The sequence below is a fragment of the Petromyzon marinus genome, chromosome 15 (assembly GCF_048934315.1).
Source record: "Petromyzon marinus isolate PM22_M1 ecotype Great Lakes invasive population chromosome 15, UKy_Petmar_22M1.pri1.0, whole genome shotgun sequence".
Lineage (NCBI taxonomy): Eukaryota > Metazoa > Chordata > Hyperoartia > Petromyzontiformes > Petromyzontidae > Petromyzon > Petromyzon marinus.
The window spans coordinates 22,990,022-22,999,803 of record NC_133681.1 but is presented as its reverse complement, the minus strand read 5'-3'; the positions used below and the strand labels follow the sequence as shown (position 1 = coordinate 22,999,803).

The 9,782-nt window shown below is 47.9% G+C and overlaps 1 long non-coding RNA gene across 2 annotated transcripts; it reads left to right on the top strand.

Moving 5' to 3' along the window:
• The first annotated feature begins 731 nt into the window (after positions 1-731).
• Positions 732-6,556, top strand: LOC142924669 (uncharacterized). 2 transcript variants are annotated; one of them, XR_012941783.1, is made up of 5 exons: positions 732-923; positions 3,323-3,486; positions 4,555-4,795; positions 5,398-5,533; positions 5,928-6,556. It is a non-coding gene; the product is annotated as an uncharacterized LOC142924669 (long non-coding RNA). The 2 variants fall into 2 exon arrangements; XR_012941784.1 differs by having other exon boundaries at positions 733-923; positions 3,406-3,486.
• The last annotated feature ends 3,226 nt before the right edge of the window (positions 6,557-9,782 follow it).

The following is a 9,782-nucleotide window of genomic DNA, read 5'->3' as shown; positions in this document are numbered from 1 at the left end:
AACTCCCTGCTATAGTGACGTCACAGCAAAAGGGCGTGACATCACCTAAATATGGGCGTGGTCAAAAGCGGCCCCATCCCCCGCTCTTCCCGACCTTGCTTCCCCCCTCGCCGAGGTTACCCACATGAACAATAATAATAAATCATAGATGTACATTATGAAAGAATCAATGATTTTTCACAAAACTGCTCCTATACGACCTTTTGCCAATCCCCTGCTGGAGAGCCTCTTGACGATCGCACGAATCGTGTTGGTTATTTGCACATACTTCACCATGCCGGTGAGTATGGGTTGGTAAAGGAAAAGGAGGAGCATTAACGTACAAACAAAAACCTATTTTACTAGAATGCCTTCTGCTTCCCATCATGTAGCCTGTAACACCTGGTATGCACTATCCAGGCTCCAACCTCCTTAACGTTAGATGGAGACATCTGGCACATCCCCAGCAGTTTTGTCCACAGGCTCAACATTTAACACAAACACACATCTCTAACACTAACGTTAAACTTTACCTATCTCGACGAAGGTAGACATCGTGAATCTTTGATTTTTTCTCGAATTCAGAGTCAGAAGTCAGGAGCTCCTCGCGTGCACAGCCAGCCCACGATAAAGTCCGACCCAGAATGATGTCACCGTGACGTCGGTTCAATATAGGCGTGGCCAGAATGTGGGTGTGGCCAACGGCGGCGGCTTCCCCGCCCCCCGCTGCCCCTCCCCGCAGGTTTCTCTCAACCCTCAGTGCGCATGCGCAGGCCGCGCGTCTCGGACATCGCCTTCAGCGGCCGTTGGCGACGCGGCGGTTGTGGCGGGAAAATTAATAAAAAAAAACTTCTCCGAATAACCGCGACCTTTAACTACCCTCACGGATAATCCACACGGATCTCTGGACGGCAAGGCGAAGACGATCAATGGAATAATCTCCGGTGAGAGACGGAGAGAGATGGGCAGGCGTGAGGGCGAGCCAGGTTCAACTTTGTTGAACGCTGAGCGCAGAGTGAATGGGGTTTATACTCTTTGGTTCTATTGGGTAAAGTCACGTAGGTGAAAATAAAATAACAATTTTCACCTACGTGACTTTACCCAATAGAACCAAAGAGTATGGATCCTAGCAGTCACGAAAGCTTTAAATCTAGAATTGAATGGGGTTTGCTTCACTCAGCACGCGGCTTGGACACTTCGGTGTGCAAAGTGTTGTCTGGTTGTGCCGTGTAAAGGAGGAGGACATTCAGTAAATGTCGTTGGTTTGTTAATGGGAGTGTGTGGCACGGTAATGGACTGGGTACGACTTACAACACAAGTTCTGCTCACATTGCACGCTAAGGGTTAGCACGGCGATTACTACGCGTGCATTTATTAGTTATTGTTCATGTTAAAAGTAGTATTGATTGTTAAGACAATAATGTTTAGTATTTGTAGGAGAATCATTTCAATATTGTACAGTATAGCATTGTCCTGCTGTGTGGCTCTCACGTGGCGAACATCAGTGCAGCAATATTCAGTACGTGGTTGTAATGCACTTCTATAGCCCCCTGCCACCAGTGCAGCAATATTCAGTACGTGGTTGTAATGTACTTCTATAGCCCCCTGCCACCAGTGCAGCAATATTCAGTACGTGGTTGTAATGCACTTCTATAGCCCCCTGCCATCAGTGCAGCAATATTCAGTACGTGGTTGTAATGTACTTCTATAGCCCCCTGCCACCAGTGCAGCAATATTCAGCACGTGGTTGTAATGTACTTCTATAGCCCCCTGCCATCAGTGCAGCAATATTCAGTACGTGGTTGTAATGAACTTCTATAGCCCCCTGCCACCAGTGCAGCAATATTCAGTACGTGGTTGTAATGTACTTCTATAGCCCCCTGCCATCCATGCAGCAATATTCAGTACGTGGTTGTAATGAACTAATATAGCCCCCTGCCACCAATGCAGCTATGTTCAGTACGTGGTTGTAATGTACTTCTATAGCCCCCTGCCATCAGTGCAGCAATATTCAGTACGTGGTTGTAATGTACTTCTATAGCCCCCTGCCACAAGTGCAGCAATTTTCAGTACGTGGTTGTAATGTACTTCTATAGCCCCCTGCCATCAGTGCAGCAATATTCAGTACGTGGTTGTAATGCACTTCTATAGCCCCCTGCCACCAGTTCAGCAATATTCAGTACGTGGTTGTAATGAACTTCTATAGCCCCCTGCCACCAGTGCAGCAATATTCAGTACGTGGTTGTAATGTACTTCTATAGCCCCCTGCCATCCATGCAGCAATATTCAGTACGTGGTTGTAATGAACTTCTATAGCCCCCTGCCACCAATGCAGCTATGTTCAGTACGTGGTTGTAATGCACTTCTATAGCCCCCTGCCATCAGTGCAGCAATATTCAGTACATGGTTGTAATGCACTTCTATAGCCCCCTGCCATCACCAAACTCACACTGACCAGCGTGGTGAAGTATGGTAAATAACCCCTCCCCCTGGGAGCTGCATAGCATGGGACAGCTGTCAGCCAGCAATGGATTTAAAAAGGAGCTGTACTCCGCACACATTCTTATTCAGGGTAGGGTAAGGAACTTGGAGGTTCGGTACGCATAATGTGCTCGGAAAGTATTGTATTCTATATGTGTGTTGAACCTCTTTCGCATCGTACAAAGCCAACCGTGCTCTTCGGAGGTGCGATAATATATAAATATAAGTAGTCATACTACTGTAATACCACTTAATATTTAGCATTCATTGTATTAGTAGTACGGTAATTTTTTTATATGCAGGTGTGCATGCCAAACGTTAACCAATGTTAAATGTTAAGCCTTCTCTTTTGAATACAGTGTGATTTAAACATGGAGTTGTCTCCAGCTAATTCTTAAATGTATATCATTCATAATGTAGTAGTAGGCAGGTAGTGCATTTATGACACTTCAATTGTACATAGAGCTTGCAGGTGTGATGAAGGAAACCATGGGAAAGGCTGGAATTTTTGTTGAAAAAAGGACAACAGCCACAGTAGCTTAAGAGACCTAACGCGAAGTGGTCGACACTGGCCCATGCGATCGCGTTGCGACAGCGGACCCACTTTCCGCACACAGCAGCTCCTCATGGTGCCCCCCATACCAGGACCAGTGGTGACCTTGTAGCCACAGCCATTCCTCTCCCTGGCCCCATCCGGTCCAGGCATCCCAAATCGTACAAAATGTACTGCAACGGTGGTGAGACAAACAGCCCTTCGGGCGACAGCACGGTGACGGACACAAGCCCTCGCGGCAGCCTGGGCAGCACGCTGCTCCGGACCGGAAGCGGGGGCTAGCGCAGCCCTGTGGTGTGCGGAGAGCAGTGCTGCTCGTAGGCGAGCGGTGCGCTGGACGCCTACATCGAGGACTTTGAGCAGAGCGGAATCTGTGCGTCACCGCCACCCAGGATACGTGCAGAGCACAGCGCCGCGCAGCATGGCGGAGCGGAGACGCGTGGAGGAGAGGAGGATGCGCAGTGTGGATGAGGGTGGGTTGCGCCTCTCGCCACGCGAGGAATCACTCCGTGGTGCTTGCGCTCGAGTGGCTATCGAGTGTGCAGGCGGTGCAATGGTATTGAAGCTATAGTAATAGGTTTTTACCCTTTTATCTGGCACAAACACTGACACCTTTATACAAGGGATCATGTTTGCAATAACCACAACACAAGTAGTCAAAATGCAAACAAAAAAGACAACTGATAATATGCACTGTCCTTGAATTTGATTGGTCCACACCCGAGACGGCTTTTCTGAGATCCCAGTCTCCACTGGTGTTGGACCAGAAGACGCCAAAAGGCGTCTTCTTATTCTTAGCGTCTTCTTGTTTGCATTTTGACTACTTGCGTTGTGGTTATCGCAAACATGATCCCTTGTATAAAAGTGTCAGTTTTTGTGCCAGATAAAAGGGTAAAAACCTATTACTATATCTTGTTACTGGCAAAGGAGGTCTCATAAGGTATCGAAGCTAGTTGACTGGATGGGGGATAATTGGAGAGGAGAACCCCATTTTTTTTGCTTGTACTGGGTGCTTGTCAATTATGCTATGCTATCATGAATGTAATGTAATTCCCCTAGAAAAAAAACCCTTAATAAGGTCTAAAGATACATTTTCGTGAGAGTCCCACACTGGGATGCTTGGCAAATTCCATTAATGAGTTCATTTTATGTCAGAGAAAACTATCCACAGTAAGCACACGCATATGAGAGGATAGCATAGGTCTGAACAGATAGGTCGGTGCATGCATTTCTTTCTCCTGTCATCTTCCAGCAACTTCACTGATTATCGAGTTTGTAAAGTTTGTGAAATCTAAGTGATCCTCCAACCTTTGTGTCAAAATTTGCAGATCCTAGACTGGACACATCTGAAGTTTAAACAATAACAGCTCATGCACTGATTTATCCCATATTCTCACAAACTCCACAAACGGATAACATCATTAGTTACTGATGGTGCAAAGTAAGGCAACATTGCAGGATTGCCATTCAGGGGTCAAGGAATCTAGGGGAGAGCAAATTCATTGTGTACCAGTAAAATGTCTGTGGGTCTTACATTGCAGGTGGCATGCTGCCTGTGGAGGACCTCATCTCGGGCACGTGCAGCCTCACTGCTGCGCTGCAGCGGTCGTGGCTCATAGCCCGACGGTCAGTCTAACCACGGACCAGCTCCTAGCGGCGCCAGTTGACGGTTCCTCCAAGTCCTTGCTCCGCTCGCCTGGCGCCCACCGAGACCTCGCAGTGTCGCACAGAGGCAAGCGGTCATCTCTCGGGGTCACCGCGCACAGCCTCGGCGCATCATTGGTGAGGGGCAATAAGCCAACTAAACGGTTGAGCTCAACAGCGAGAAGCAACAAGGCCGTGATGCCATTAAATTTGTCGGCAAAGCCCGAAAATTATTTCTTTTCTAACCAGACGAATGTTTTGTTGTACTTACGGAGCAGTGAAGCAACTAGGCGTGAGCACTTGCCGAACGGCGGCTGTGCGACAAGTACCTATCTCAGGTGGTTGACAAGCCAAAAGGATAAGCTGGATGTGTCGGGGATCACGAGCATTCCTGAGCTCAGGTACCCGGCCTGGCTGCGTGACTGCGATGTGGACTCCCAGACCAGCAGCCACGAGACGGATACCAGCACAAAGAGAGCAGGTGCCGCTCAGAGCCCGCAAAGCAGACCAAAGTACCCAGAGTGGCTCAAAGTTTTGGATATCTCCGGCCTTACGAATGTAGCCAACGAGGAGCCCGTGTCAGAGGACAATAGATCCCTAGGTGTGTGTATATATATAGTCTGTATATAGCAGATGACATTTCATATGTTTTCAGGTACATATTCAGTCTTTTCTCACAGAGACGGCTGAGCGGCCACCCATGTGGTTGTGACGTGCGATGCGTGATTCTTGATGCACAGCCTCATTGGAGGAGCTGCTGAGCAGGGCGCACATGGAGTTGGACTCCCCTGGCTTCGAGGCCCCCTCCCCGGGCAGCTTCAACACGGACGTCTTTCTAGGGGCTGATCGTCCCTGGGAAAACCCCTCCACGCCATTGTGAATTTATCTTTATATCCACACTCACGCACAGCATAGAGGCTGCACCGCCTCTAAGTATGATGTCAGATTTTGAATGTTATAAGCTAAGCAGGTAAGCCTGGTTATTACTTGGATGGGAGACTGTTTTGAAATAGCATATATTATAGATTTTGGCTGCTAGGTAACCAGGAGTTAGTAATACGGCAATGGAATCTTGAATCTATATCCGGAGTTTTGCATTTTACTCCCTCTGTTTTCACCGGGTTCTCCGTTTTCCTCTCACATACCACTCGCTGATGAAATTTGCAAAATATCACTGCCAAACCCTCCTGAGACTTGGTGAGATTTTTCTGGCTTCCACCTTGATAATAAGTCAACCAAGTAATTTTCTCTCAATCGTGTCTCTTCTCAGGGCCGTGTACCACCTGTCGCGTCTGAAAGAGCTGGTTGACACCATCAAGGAGAACAAGGATGGCTGACTACCCGTGATGTAGAAAGCCCGAAAGCATTTTATGGCGGTGGTCGAGGTTTCTACTCAGAAGGATACGTTCGCTTGGTCCTGCTAATTCATGGTTGTTAAACATCAATGGTACTTCAGGTGCTGTGGTGTGAATCGCAATTACTTGTGAACTTGTGGGGCCCATGGGGCACAGTAATTGCCCTGTTAATGGAAGTGCCACAACAAAGTATTGGAAAAATGTGATAAAGTTCGTTCAAGGTTGGAGTTATTGAATGGTTGCAGCAGTATTTTGCACAGCAAATCCATACAGACTCAAATGTCACTTGAAATAGAACGGATATGTGAACAATATTGTGAGCACAACTAAACTAATTTTGGTTTTAGCCATTTTGGAAGGAGACTACTTTATTGGGAACATACATGCTAGTATTTGTGTAGTTATAAACATTTGGGAAATCACTGTAAAAGTACATTTGCTTATTTAGATTGCACTATACCTGTATTGTAAAATTTCAGAACCTTTTATGTAATTTGTAATCAATAAACCAAAGTTGCATATTGTATGCAACCCATGACTTGGATTGTTTTTATCATGTCTTGTTTAGCATGGTTGGTTATGTACAGTGTGAAAGAAATTCAACATACATTAAATATTTTCTGATATTTGAATGTTTATATTGTACATGTATATTTATTTTACAATAAATCTGAGACAAAGGCTTATACACATGGAATTGAAAATATTCAGCTATGATTTGTATTTCTCAAGTATTTTAAGAAAAGTCAGCGAGTCTCGTGACATGTCTTCACATTTGGGAGTGATGATTGTGATGGATATACAGGCATTAACCTGCTTACATTCCTAGAGTATGTAAGGTGAATTTGGGCATTCTGGGTGATTGGGTTTTAGGCCAAACACAGGCAGATGGTGGGGGATAGATGTTTTCAAGCATCTATTAATTATTCATCGGCATGTACTATCTTACTATGATGTAAAGTTCAAAAACATGGTTCATGAAGGGAATGGAATAAAAACTCAACTGTGCACAAGTATGGAGGAATTAATACTTGGAATTCAATGCAAAGATCTGGCCATATGGCGTTTACTGGGCACCAGGGTTGCCAAACAACACGTGAAAGATGTGTATCAGGCACAGCCTCTGCATTATGAAAAAAATATCACTTCCTGAAGAAGTGCATTTTGCTTCTCCTGTCTTAGGTCACCATCAAAATAAATTAGAGCAAATGTGACTCGACTGACACAGGCAGCATTTATACTTGTGAAGTGTTCTCCTTCCGACGTGTGGTGTGTGTCGCACACACTGTCGGAGACGAGGTAGTTGCAGGAGACATCGTCTCTTTATTATCTTGTTCACACCAACTCCGGCCTCACTCTCTCGACCACGTTGCCATAGAGCCCGGCCTAGACACGACCCTGTCCGTGTTGCACCGATGGCGTCGACCGAGAAGGCCAACGACTGTCTGGCCACGCAATGATTGGGCGAATGCGGTGGCAACGACAGCGACGTCGAGACGAGTCCACTCCCAGAACCGGCAGCCCAGAGCTGTCGCTCTCCGCTGCTTATATTATATTCTATATTCTACTCGGTGCGGCTTGGCTCTGCCCTATCCACGCCTCCCTTCTCGAACCGACCAGAGGGTTCCAGAGGCTTCCCTATGAGGTCTTCCATGACCCTTGCCCCAATTCCTCTGCCCGGCCGGCATACCCGTATATATGCTCAATGGCGTGTGTGCAAACTTTCCACTGCAGTTGCCGCTGCTGGACAGCAGTCAGCGCTGTGTCACTACACTTGTATGAACACAAGAATTACATAATCATGTCTACACTTATATGTAATGGGCTGAGATAGGCGCACACAACTTCTTGGGAGGCAACACTATTTATTAACACCAACACATTACACTTAACATAAATTTCGATTTAAAGCTTTCGTGACTGCGGGCTAACACCAATCCCGAATATCCGCCCCCACAGCCCTTTAAATAACCTCCCATACAGCCCCCCAATCGGCTACGCGTGTACGAGTGACGTCCCTGCCCTCTGACCCCCGACCCCCCCGTCCTGCGCGTGCGATTGGTGTGTCGCTCTAAAACCGACTCCAAATCCCCGCCCCGCAGCCCTTTAAACAATCTCCATTGCCCGGCATCGGCGGCAACGCGTGTGCGAAGGACGTCATTGCCCTCTGACCCCTGACCCCCCGTTTAGTTCGTGTGAGTGGTGCGCGGGGTTGTGTGAGCGGAGACGTCGCGTTTGAGTGGCTGAGAAGCGACGGATTGATTCCAGGCAGCCACGTGCCAGCCCCGAGCTATGCCCCACAAACAGGACCCGCGGACCCGAGGGGCTGCGCCGTGAGGAGAGTAGCCGGAGAGCGGCAGCCCTCTCACCGCGAGCGAGGAGTCGAGTAGCGGCTGCTCTCACTCGAGCGAGGAGTCCGGAGCCCGCAGCCCTCCCGAGATCAGCCCTCCCCCAGGGGGGGAGCCGGGGGCCCGCATCCCCCACAACTGACAACCTGTGTACCAACTGGCCGAGCGAGAGTGTGTGTGTATTTGAGCGCAATCGTGCCAGTGTTTAGCTGTACCAGGGAGTTTGATGCAGCAGATTGTTTCGGTGTAGCAGGGTGTCCGGATTGTGCCGGCACACTATCCTTCTATCTGTAATGTCGTAGGGTGAGCTCCATTAAAAGTTTACTCGGACCCCAACCTGTCAAAGCGCCTAATCTCGGAACGTGGTTCTCAACCTCGTACCTCACCCATGCTACGTACCTTTGAGACGTCCTGCTTTTACAAATGTTGATGAACTGGAGGGCAAAGGTCTGGAGGACCCCACATGGAGTCTGGTTTCTCACACCCGAGCCTCCTGTGACATTTCTGGAGGCTTCTCTGGAATCTTTGTCCCATTTATTGAGTGCAGATTTGGCTTACTTCTAGCTTCATCCCAAGACGTCATCCAGTTTGGAAATACCCGAAGGTTGTGGGAGTCGCCCCGTGCTTCAGTTTCTTTCCAACCCTCGTAATGGCCGGATGCTCACCAGCCGGAAGTCTTTTGCTGCTTACACCACGACCGAGGTGTTGAGAGCAACCATCTCGTGGCTGGTCGGCAATGGAGATGGTATTGTCGATTTGGGGAGCGTGAGTCTGTGGCGTTCGTGGTGCTGCTGTCACGGAGGCGACACGAGTTTAGGAAATTCAGTTTTGTGGGTTTCCTGTAGCGAGCACTGAAAGATCCTCTCTTCCTCTTTCTCCACCCTTGTCTCTGCTGTCTCCATGTCCCCGTTCAACTCTTTCTACACCGCTTTCCTTGAATGTGCAGCTGCCTTTACGGCCTCCCTCTCCCCTTCTCTCCACCTCCAACCCATCTCCGTCGTAATCTCCTCCCCTTTGTTCAGGCTCTTCCCTTTCTTCCTCAGTCTATGGATGGGGTTATTGTTTATCGGGCTCTTATACAAAAAATGGAGCTTATTTTAGCCTTTGAATAGGATTTTCTGTTTTCCTTCGGTAGCATGTTGCGCACATAGGGAAGATCGAGCCACGCCACCGGTTCCCATGATCAAAATCTTTGTCAACTTGTCTCCCTCGGTAGGAATGCCTTTCCTTCTGCAGCAAGCAATTGTCTTCTCTCTCTCCTCCGGTATTTCTTCCGATGCGCTTTCTTAATCTCGCTTGCTGTGTGTATCGACTCTATCATTCAACAAGGGCAAATAAAAAAAAATGCTTTTTTTTCCTCCACTGTTTTACCACTATACCTCCTGAGTGGGTACTCAGAGTTTCATCTAATGTACTATTTGA